The 12,328-nt window shown below is 41.6% G+C and overlaps 2 long non-coding RNA genes across 8 annotated transcripts in view; one reads left to right on the top strand and one right to left on the bottom strand.

Annotated features, from left to right (window-relative positions):
* The window catches only part of LOC117609996 (uncharacterized), a 140,200-nt gene that overhangs the window by 30,266 nt on the left and 97,606 nt on the right, over positions 1–12,328 (bottom strand). The window lies entirely within an intron of this gene.
* Positions 8,351–11,624, top strand: LOC117609998 (uncharacterized). 2 transcript variants are annotated; one of them, XR_004582764.2, is made up of 4 exons: positions 8,351–8,822; positions 8,898–9,127; positions 9,292–9,428; positions 9,487–11,624. It is a non-coding gene; the product is annotated as an uncharacterized LOC117609998 (long non-coding RNA). The 2 variants fall into 2 exon arrangements; XR_004582761.2 differs by having other exon boundaries at positions 9,292–11,624.

Below are 12,328 nucleotides of genomic sequence, written 5' to 3'. Positions count from 1 at the left end.
AAATGTGGATAATTATAGATAAAGAATTAAAAAAAGAATTCTTGATACCCTGAAAATTCCGTTTTACAAATTATTTGTACATGTTCAAAAAGGTTAGGAATTTAGTTGGAAATCTAATATAATCTATTGAAATTATGCTGCAAGTGTTATGTATGTCATAGAATATAATTTGAATAAAATAGTCCCATACTTTTAACCGCGATAATTCATATTTTTACAAAGTATCGTTTCTTGCTTTCTTCAGAGTAGGTAATTAGAAACGTTTTACAGAAATTCTTTTAATCAAAGCTTGTTTCATCGAAAGAATTTTTGTTTCTTTTCTTGTTTGACCAACTGAGACTGTCATTCGCTATCTATCGATAATCCTTGAAAATTCAGATTGTTATCCAATAGCGAGGCCCAGCAGCTGGAAGACCCTCGCACCGTCGAATAAAAAGCACCTGTTAACACACGTTCGGTTTTTCAGTGACACCCGAGCGACATCGACAGGTGGTGTAAGTTAATCAAGTAATTTGACGGGTACCCCGCGTGCACGTGACTTTCGTTTATCTCGTTTCCGCGCTAATTGTTGGTAGATGAATGGGATTCAACAAACGCTCCTTTCAAAACATAATTTTGCAAACGTTTCAAGACCAACTCGATAATTCGGCCTCGATTGTTCTAAACTCGTTGCTATAATTGCGGAGACAAGTAATTGGAAAATTTGCAGAATCCTCGATGAATCGAAACTGGGAAGATAAACGCAAAACCAGATAAAGATAAAGATAAAGATAAAGATAAAGATAAAGAATAGAATAAACAAAGCGATAGTGGCGCGAGTTAATAGCGAGCATCGGTTCCTCATTATGGATTCCAATGGTGGCCATCGATAAAGATATCTTCCGCTTTACAAGTGAAGTGTGGCCACGAATTAATTCGCATTGCATCGAATCGTAACCAATTTCCATTCGGTTGCTGACCGACTAAAGAACGAACGGTGTTTACATAATATAGAGGCAGCCTATAATCGACGCGTAGTGTAAACAAACCGCGATAGCGCGGCGTCAAGTAGTTTCCTCGATCTTGATTTATGCAAATCAATAAACCGCTATTATTAATCGAAGAAGGAAGTGTCAGTGAACGCGAACGGGTCGCGGTACGGGTGTAATTATAGGAGAGACGTTTATTAATTCTTCACGGATCGATCCAGATACAAATTGAAAAGCTACGGTACGTTCATTCATGCGTTTTCTCGGCTAACGCGTGTCAATAAAGCTACGAAACTTATTATTCATTAATTGCTCATCGTCACGGACGATTGCGCAACATCGCGATTCGACGCGACGCGTGCAGAGAAAAAGTTTGTCAACGAGTGAACGATTAATTAATTCTTAATGGTAGGTCGTTAATGAGGAATGTGGTTATACATAGAACGTAAGATAGAACAAGGGAAATCGAGGCTAACACGCGTGTGCGATCGCGCATCTTATCGTGAATGATAAGACAACCTTTAAGTGACGATAAGATTGCACTCGACGAGTCCCGAGGATATCTTGTTTCCGAGATCGTACGCACCGATAAAATCGATACGATACTCACTTTCGTGCAGAAACTTTTGTTTAATTTTAATTTCATTTTTAATCATTAAATATGAAATTTAGTATATGTATAACTGAAAAATACGAATAACAAAAGAAATATTAATTCAATATCGTTTACATAATTTGTCTGATTTGAAGACACATCGTTTTGAAAAAACGAAAGTAAAAGTGAGGGAAAACAGAAAAAGTAGAACGGATCACGGCAGATGGATGAGATTCAGCTAAATGCTGCTTCCAATTAATTCGCAGCCGGCTGAAGGGTCGATGTACCGCGGAAGGAGAATCCGTGGCCCCATAAAACAGAGTCTCGCTTCGTCTCTTCCTCCTCCACCACCTACTTCTCGTTTCTCTTTCCGCCTCTTTAACCCTGACCTCCCGTAAAATACACGGAGAAAAAGACTTTTCCAACGTGTACGCACGAGCGAGCTGCTGGCCAAACTCATGAATGGACCCGCGGCTCTATTTACGAGCGTCGCGACCTGCTGCTTTTATCGTCGTCTCATGCCACTCTTTTACCAGCTTTGCCGCTTTTGAACCCCGCGACGCGACGCGACGCGACTGGTCTTCGCCATACCTTAACCACTTTCACGGTTATTTATTTAATCGATAAATAATTTGGCAAGATAGATTATGGAAGCTCGCAAAGTGGTCTTTTGATGGCCGCCAGCAGCCGCATTTCAGGTATTTCTTACAAAATACCATCACGTTCGTACGTTCACATGCCACTATTTCAATCTTACGTTATCTTAAAGTTACGATTATTTAAGAAAATTTCAAAGTTTAAATAAATTGAAGAAAAAAAGAAAGATATATCAGGAATGGGTGGTGTTAAAAAGGCGCGGCGGCGCCAGGATCCTGTGCCGTGACCTACGACAAATTCGACGACACTCGGCGCGGCGCCTGTACGCGCGCGTTGCTATCAGTCTGGATCATTAATATATGTATTCCCGACGAACAATGATTCATGTTGCGTGCCCACGCGGTGCGCCGAGAATCAGCCTGGTGGGGACGGACCGGTAACAGGAACCAAAGTGTCGTAAAACTAATCTACCAGATACAAATTACATAATCCTCGTCTGCCGCGTCCCTCGCGAACCTCTCTCTTTCCCTAATAAATAACTCCGCGGACGTATGAATGGGCGTTCGAGCGGCACATCCTCATTTACATCATCATCGTTGACTTATTTTTCACTCTTTACCTCGTACAGAACCTCTGCCAAGTGTCGATCCTAAAGCGTGACAGTAAAGACCCTCCTCTCTGACTTGAAGTACAAGTTCAGAAATTGTTGTTGAAAAATGATTAAATTTCATAATGTTTGGCAAACGTGTCTCCCGCAAATATAGAAAATAAAATGACTACGTATAGGGAAGTATAGTTCCATTTAAGACACCCTGTAGAGAAAAGATGCACCACTGATTGTCTAAGGGTTAAAAACGATGTCCCGAAGGGATAGATACCTTATAAGTGCTCGATACAAATCAGCTAATCCCCCCTGTACCAGCTCTACTCGCTCCATTCCTCTTCTCTCGGTGCTTCTTGTTCTCTCAGTTTCCATACCTTTCCATATTCGTGGCGGCACGTTTCTCCACGACCTGCCTCAATGTCTCTTACTCTGCCTTTCCTCTTCCCTTTGCACCCGCGCAATTTCTCTCTTTCTCCTCGGTGTCGCACGCGTCCATGCATTATAAATATCTCCAAATATCCCTCGTTCCTTATTCAATCGGCCAACGAAGATGGGATGGGACAGAGAGGGAGAGCATCGAAGGACTGTTATTCGGTCGATGACTTTCATCAATTCCAACGGTGCGTGGGAGGTTGTTGCAGTGACAAAATTCGAACCAGACGGAAACCACGTGGTCGGAATTTCTTATTGTAATATAATAAAAAAGAGACACAGCCGTGAGTACCACGTATGCTTAAAGATAGTTTGAAAAATTATTGATCGATTCTTAAATCATCGAATCATCGTAATTAGGTAATTAATATTTCATTATAACATTACATTATAACATGCAATCTTAAAGTCAATGAGATTTATCCTTTTTCTTCGACAACGACTCTAGTCATCGTGATCGATTTATATTTGCACCGAATTAACGCAACGCGTTGCAATTACAGTCACGCGTACTCGTCTGACCACACATCGTACCGTTACTACTGTCGACTTGACTTGTTTACTCGTCGTCAACACGTTCACTGTCACTTGGAAAATAGACATACGTAGTAAGGCATAGTGAAACTTGAAATTAGAGGAATTAAAATTCAATAATATCACGGTTCGTATCCTACTGTGTTAAAGTTATCGTAGAATAGATAAAAAATTTGGAATATTTTTTTTTAGAACTCGTTCGATCGAAAAATTAATACGGTGAAAAGTGTGGAAGTGAACTTGCGTTTATTTATGACTTGTGACGAAAATAAATATATGACGTTGACCATCATAGCGATACTTTTTTCTCAAAGTATGCGCATGTTAATTTCAATGAATCTCCAGTTACAGTAATATAACGACGCGTTGCTTTTTTAACAACGATAACGGGCGAACTTGGAGATACACCAAATGATTCTTATATCGGATCACACTGTGTGAACTTTAAATCGTGCATGAAGATATACTAACAGAATTTATATGTATTTGGAAGCAAGTAAATATAAATTAAAAAAGAGCAGAAAAAGAGTATTTATAATTAGATTCTGTTCAATTTATAACATGAAATATACATATGTATATGTATCTTATTTTCTTTAGAGATTTTCTTAATTCATCAGTTAAGAAATGTTGAAAAAATAAATAAATTTATATAATCTTGTTTATTAAAGAAGCTACTATCTGAAAGAAATGTTAATATAAATTTCTGAACCGGCTTCTATCAAGGATACAAATTTAAAAATATACCTATTTATGTAGTTCCCGCGATACCAAAAGCTTGTACGATTTTTCTAAGCTCTGCTGGGACCTTTTGCAAGCCTTGCCCGCGGCAAACCGCAAAAGGGCAGCGATATAAATTTAATAATATTAAATTCATGCATCGTCGGGAATATATGTAATTCTAGTCTCCAGAGACTAAAGAAAATATTCTCGAATTTGTATTGTAATCTTTTGCGTAAAGTGCATATAAGTTTTGTTAAGTGACAGGTATGTATAAAGTGACAGGCTTGTATCCAGTTGACGCGCGACGCGAGCCGGGAACGCGGTGCGCGCTGTTTTTTTATCCGCGGTCTGATTGACGGCTGAGGAGGAGGACTCGAAAACGATCGACCGACAGAGTATCGATCGAACTTAAGAGCCTTCGATTGGCGTACCTGCCGACAGAGGGCATGTCGCGAAAACACAGCCGCGTTATTCGCGTTGCGTTTTCACTTGACAACTAACTGGAATCGATCAAATTCGTCGCCCTCCTTTCTCCTCTACGTCCCTCTTCACCTTCTCTTTCACCTTCGGAGAGACTTCGATCGCGCCGCGACGGCGACATCAGCGTTTCGCGTGGCCCCAACTCGAATGGAAAGGAATTTAACTTGATGGTTCTATTCGACTTACGCGAGTAGCATGTGAATCCCAATTCAATCTATATTATCGGTTTATTATCGGTTTATTATCGTTAGTTTAAATCAGTAGGTGTGAACCTTGCTTTAGGCCTTAGGCATACGGGAGGTTGACTCGCACTACTGGCCAGCTCAAGGCTGCCCGCTCGGTCGCATTCCAACTTTTCCATCGGCGTCACTTCTCTTCTATGCACCGTGTCTGTCTCTATGTGCACACAAGGTGCAACGAGTTGCACCGATCAGATATGTACACTCTCATCTTCTTGCTACATTATGTCGCGATATATTCTAGATAGAATCGGATTATATTCCCACGCGTTCACCCACCCATGTGCACGTCTATACACGTCGAGTTGAAATAAAATCTTACAATTAGTAAAGAATTTCTACTATTACTAACAATAAGAATTTGGTTAATTGTAAATTTCTCTGGTCGAATATATGCACACACCTGTGCACGATTATACTCATCCCTGCTACATTATATCACACCGCATATATCCTCTGACGCGTGTCTAGGTGGATTAAATCGTAGATACAGGGCTGCGAGTGTGCCTGTGTATCCTAGCACACGTGGTATCCTTGCTATGTTATACATATATTATGTACGCTTCTATCTATGGACGTATGCCTGGCTGGATTACGTGGACATGTGTGCGAGAATATTCGTATGTGGGAAGAGGAACACGTGCACATGTGTATACCTATACTGTGCATATTCATACCCTCTGTATCGGATTATGTCGTGGATAATGTGTTTCTTGCTTGCAGATACATACTGAAAAAAGTTAATGCGACATGTTTGCCTGTATCATCTTCTCTCTTAATTATTAGATGCGATTATTAAAAGTTGTATCGATTTCTTTTTTATCATATAAATTTCGAATAAAGAATTCAAGTAATAAGTGCAATAATAATAATAAAAGATTTGGTGGTCATCTGCTCCGAAATTAAAAGAAGCTACCACCGTACGCCCACGTAGATACAGGTCACTAGATTATATAATATTAAATTAGAGGGTGGTGAACGGTAGCGCGAACGGCCGCTGGCGAACGAAATGAGGAGATAAAAGTCTGGCTACTCTGGGCCGCCCTCGTCACCAGCTGTCGCCTCTACTTGTTGAATCTGCTTTTCCTCCTTCTCATCCCTCCCTTACCACGGGGGTATATCAACCCTCCTCCGTTATATCCCTACCCTCTGCTGTTCAACTGTCCGTTGTTTTGCTTTTCGTACGCCCACGCTCTTTGTTCCTCGCGATCGACACGCGAGTAACGCGTGTAACGCGTCTGCCGCCTCCAACAGTATCGGAAACTGGATCCATCCCATGACGTTTCCAGACTACAGCATCGATTACTGTCCACCAGCTTAACAAGACGCGTCTTCCCGATGAGACGGCTGATGTTGAGTCGTTCAAGATCCAGCCTTAACCCCTGTCACCTTCCACTTCCGTCCATAGACATAAGAATTTAGAATAATGTCACGATAAATTTCATTTAATTCTACTTTTCACGTCGGTTTTACGGAAGCGGCATAAAAGGTCGTACTTGAAGCGCACAATACGCTTTCGAATTCGAGTTTTCAAAGTTCAGGCGTTCGTCGCTCCTTGAGCACATTTTCAGAAGTTTAACTCGCTCTTTAACTCACCCTTATAACGAAATAGTTTCTCGGTGTAAAATTTAGTGACCGTGCTCGCCAATTTAACTTTAAATTAAATTTATATCACCGAGGATGAAAGAACTGGTATGTATTTACCTAGGTACATATTTTCTGGTAGAAGAAAAAAAAAAATATTGAATAAGGTGAATATTATACTTGAAAAAACTAAATTGAGAACTTAAAATTGCTTTATAATAGCAAAATTGAAAATTGAAAATTGAAAATTGAAAATTTCCCATAAAAATTTGGAATTTATGTCACGATACAAACTTTCACTCTTCTTATACGTATAGTATGTACATTAGTTATTAATCACATTTAAGTGTAATCGAATTATAGCATTATTTTATAGTTTTCTGTCGTCAATTCCTGGCTCGGCTCGAAGTAGGGCATCCCGTAGAACCAGAACATATCCGACGTTTTCGTCGTCCCGCTACGTTAAGTTAGATCGAGCCAAAGTGGCTCGCGCTATTTGGATGATACTGGCGCAAGCGTGCATCGTCTTTTGCAGCTGGCTTTCGACGCATGTGCATCGATTATATACGCGTGAAAAATTATATGTACACTCGCGTGGAGCCGCTATCTTACAAGCTTCACTCAATTTGCAAGCAGAGAACTTATTATCATTATTAGGTACAGAAGAAAGAAAAAGAAAGTAGAATGAATATAAAAGAAACTGAAAGATACATATTTAGGTGGCCTGTTTTAAACAGAAAATCCTGAATTAATTTATTAATCTAAAGTTAAAAATGTGTAATTTTTAAATGAAAGAAAGGTAGAAAAATCAATGTAACAAATCGTAAAAGTTAAAAACATACAGTTTTCTTTACGTTTGAACAGAAAAAGAGTTGCCGCTTAAACTGTGAGTGGGAGCAGTTTCCGAAAACAAAGGCACTCTCGCAAACACGATGAAAAAGGACGAAAGGAGGCCGGAGGTGGTCGCGACGAGGAAGTACGCTGGAAGTGGAAAGTTGATTTACGTACTCGGCCGATCTTGACCCAGAGTTCGTTTTTGCGTGTACGCGTGTGTGCGCGCGCGACACGGGGATTCCAACAACGCGCCATCTATCAAGCGGCCCACCTGCTGGCGGTGGCATTGAATCGGCAAATAGACAAAGGAAATCTCTTAAGTAGAGAAGGAGGAAGCAGCACGCTAGAAAAATAGGGGAATACCTATGCCAGGAACGCGAACAGGGCTGAAGAAGAAAAGTTTCACGCAAACTTGCTCAATCGAGCCAACTGGAGAAATAATAAAAAATGACGGGAAACTCTGCGAACAAAAAGCGTTGTTGGGTTTCTCAACTACTGTCACGATTATCATATCAATTTTCTATATTTTCTTTCACTTTTATACCACCTATTTTAATTTTTTAAAAGTTACAAAAATGTTACAAAATGGCGGTTATTTATTTTGGTTAAAAAACAGATTCTCCCTGGAGTCTATCCTGGAGAAAAGTGAAGAAATGGTGGTCGAAAGAAACCTCGACTCGACTCACTGGAGCAGCGCGCGAAATTGAAAAAAGAAAAAAGAAGAAAAAAAAAAAAAAAAAGAGGCAAAGATACAGCATGTTTTACGATGGGAGTGCCTTGTGGCGGACAGTGCCGGTTGCTCTCTCGTGGAAGTGTGTCGACGTCGACCGTCTTTCCCGTTCCCTTCTTGGCCGGCCCGTCGCGCGTCGATTCAACACACTCTCCGTGTGACTCACAGCGGTCGGTTAAGTGTGCCAGTCGGTGTTTTCCTCTCTTCCTCGTGCTACGACACGCGGTCCTCTTCTTTATCCTCATTTGCGAGTCCGCTACCGGCCAATCGCAATCTAGCCGGAGAGACTGGCGCGATTTTTTGAAAGTAAGAAAGGAACGAAAAAGACAGAGAACGGAGGTGTGGCTGTGCATCGGTAGGCAGATATTGCGAATTTCCGTCGGTTCTTTGATAAACGAGCGGACGGACGTTCGCGTTAGAAACGCCGCGAACCTGGTACTTTAATGAATTAAGGGATCAAGTCGAGGCTAAACCGAGACAAATTTATAACGAATAGCCTAAAGTAATTCTTCACGATCACATATCATGTCGGTTTCAAAATAAATTATTTATAGAAACTCTAATACAATCATTTCAGAAGAATCAAGTCACTATAGAAAATTGAACCCCCTGTTACATTTGCTTGACGATGAAGGTAACGGGATGGGGAAATCGCGGGAAATTCAAGCGTGGCACCTGTGGAATTCGATCGTAGACAGGATCAGAATCGTCCTGACATAGCTAAGATCCCAGAAACACCGAGGCTAACTTTGTTCGACCTTGACTCTTCAGGAACTTACCCTGGCCGAGTGACGTTGAGGGTCGAAGGTAGCCGCGATCGCAATTTTCAGATTCGTTGATTGGAATCGGGCTAACAATGATATAAAATTGCCTGGAGATTGAAATTTTCAACATATTTGCATCGACTAATATGTATATGTCAAAGATCTATTCAAATAGAAAGACACATGCTGGTTTTTTATTTCTTTCAGGACGATCTTCACCTCTGCCCATTCGATTTTCTCGATTTTCTCGAATGTCTCAATCGTCGCGTTAGATCGTCGCGTCTATCCGTTTGAAGAAATGCGGAAGAACCCCCGGTGGATTCCCAGGGAATATTTTAACCTTGGTAAGAGGTTCTCCCTTTCTCTCCTCTTAGCCCTCTTTCTATACAGTGACCTATTTAGGCATGGGCAAGGTCGTTTAGTGAAGGCCCAATGCATTCACCACGAGCGGAAGCTACCTGACTGAATTATCATTCAAAGTTATGCATTCAACTTATGCATTCGAAACGGCAATGGTAAAGAATTTTGAGGAATTTCGTTAAAATCATTTTATAACAGCCAGGTAAATAATAATAGCAATTTAAGATATAATAATTCTTCTTAACAACTATTGACCAGATTATTTTTGCTTATATTTACCTTTACATTCTCGTATCTCATCCTAACTGAAGGATTCCATCATCCTACCTCCCTTCCCTAGAAACAAGTACTTTTCGTGATTGACAACGAATTGTTTTCGGCGTCAGGCAGTTCCAGAACCTTTTAACATTGGCGTCATGTAATCCTGCAGCCTTCACCAGCTTCAAGGACCTACGCGAGTCTCTCTGCTGATCGTTCGATCACGAAGAAGCCGAGCCAAGGACGGCTACTAACAACTTTATTCGGTATTCTGGTGAAATTTAACATTATATACTCTCTAATTAAATAATTAGAGTAAATAGTAAAAGAACGAAGCTTCAATTTGAAAATTAATTGACTAATGAACTGTAGTTTCTCATAAACTGCAGCGTTTCGTAAACGTTGAAAATAATAACGCGATAAAGTGGTGGCATTAAAAGCAGCAGCAGCAGTAGCAGTAGCGGTAGAGGAAGTTGGTTCTCGCACGGTACAAAGCCGTGTCCACTTCACGTGGGTATCTGTGTACGCGCACAGGTCGCCACGCAATGAATCGCAGAATTTCCACGAGTTTCCCGCGCAAAGCTTCCTCGGCTTGGAACTCGTTTGATTAACAGTGGCCGCGGCGCGGTCAGTAGAACGATTCTGCCGGTGGTCAGACTCGACTCGAGTTTCTACTATGTATATACGTAGTTCGAACATTCTCCTCCCTCGCGATTCCAGCCTTTCGTTTAGGGCCGAAAAAAAGAAAGAAAATTCTTTGTATCGGTCAATTTCTTTAACTCCTTCATTGACAAACCGTAAATGTACCGTACACGCTAATATAAATTATTACGTTTAATTCGACGAGTTTCCTCCTTGGTCTTTTTATTAGAATTACATACCCTAAATCAGGTTGTCCTGGAGAAAATATATAAATCATATAATCTTTTATTATTAAATATCATAAAACCTAGATACTGGTAATTCTTTAAAATGTTTTGGAAAATTTGTTGATCGAATATCAATGAACATGACAGGTATGCACTGTCGACGAATCAGTAATCCGTTCAGTTATCGATACTACGCGGTCTGATAATTAAATAATGGGGTTGACGCTACGCCAGACAAATTAATGTCCCTAGTCAAGCAGCGAGCATTGTACCGTTGATTTTCGACCCTCTCTGCCGCAAATATCGCTTTAATCTCTTCCGTCAGTGTGTACGGATGACTTATCTCTCGTTTTCCCTCTGTCCTGTGACATTGAATGCTGATCAATGAGAATAGTTGAGATAAAAATTATTTCGAGTACAATTTTCCTTTCGAGTTCTATAATCGCTTATTTTGGTACATTTAGTGTACAGTGTATCGTATCAAGTTCTTTCGCACTTCCCCTTAACTAAAAGAAGCGTGCACCTACCGTGCACCTGACTGTACGTCCACGTGATACCGACAGTGGCATTGTGGTGTGGAAAAAAAAAAAAAGAAATAGATATGGACGGCTACCAGGAAAATAGAGGAAAATAGAGGAACATGGGGTGCTATTAATTCGTTGGCCGGGCTCGCATCGTATAATTTCCGTTTAATTCGTTAGCATCGCTTCGCGAGCGTGCACCACGAGGATGCTCGTGCACCGGCACGCTGCAACTGCAGTGCGGGACTGCGGTGTTGCATCTGGCGAGGTGGTGTCGGAGGCTTCGCCAGCCGCAGAGGCCTGAAAGCTGTGCGAGCGAGAGACGCTCTTCAGCATGCCGACGAAGGCAGAGGGAACGAACGCAACGGAAGGACAGAGAAAAGTCCCTAGGAAGAAGATGGGGATGGAAAGTGGATAAAGAGAAAGGGAGAGAGAAAGACGAGCCACGTGGTTACCAGTTCACGTTAACGTTGTCACACGCAGAGGAAAGAGAAACACACTCCCCCCCCCCTCCAACATTCGTCTCTCTTTATGTACCACCTTTCTTCCCCTTTTTATTCTCTCTCCATTTTTCTCTCCTTTTTTTTTCCTTCTCTCGCTTCCACTCGCTCAACGTCTGCTGCAGCTGCCTCTGTTCGACGAAGAACAGAGGGGGGATACATATCTTTCTTTCTCTCCTCGTTTCTCTTCTTCCTTTCGCTAATGCAATTGTCTGACCACTCGTCTCTGTTTCGCCTTCGAACCAGCTCCCCCTACGCTTTTTTTTCCCGTCATCCTCCATCTCTGTTTTATCCACCTTCGTTACTCTATCCTTCTTTTTTTTATCATTCTGTCGTTTCTCTCGCGTAACGCGCGATCTGGCCCGAAACAAAACTTTTTGACGTTTTTCGCGCACCCACCCTAGGAATATGGACATACGTCAACCACGTGTGTGGGGAATGCGCCAGGTCGGTGATGGAAGCGGCCGATTGGTCGGTCGGTCGACCAATCGCGTTTCCCTTCTGGTCGAGAGGGGAACAGTCAGAGGGATGCTGCGTGGAAAGCACCGGTTGGAGGGGAGAATATCTAGCGGGTTCAGGGAAAACGGGAGAACGACGAAGCGCAGGGCCGTAAGGCATCGAGGGGTTCGCGATCGAAGAAAAAAGCCCAGCCTCGGATGGATCCGGAAGTTGATTAGGAGACCGTCGATACCGGAGAATGTATTTTTATCTCGACTGAAACGTAAATGGCGTGAAA

Source organism: Osmia lignaria, chromosome 12 (assembly GCF_051020975.1).
Source record: "Osmia lignaria lignaria isolate PbOS001 chromosome 12, iyOsmLign1, whole genome shotgun sequence".
Lineage (NCBI taxonomy): Eukaryota > Metazoa > Arthropoda > Insecta > Hymenoptera > Megachilidae > Osmia > Osmia lignaria.
Note: the sequence above shows the minus strand (reverse complement) of the source record. Positions and strands in the feature narration are given on the sequence as shown.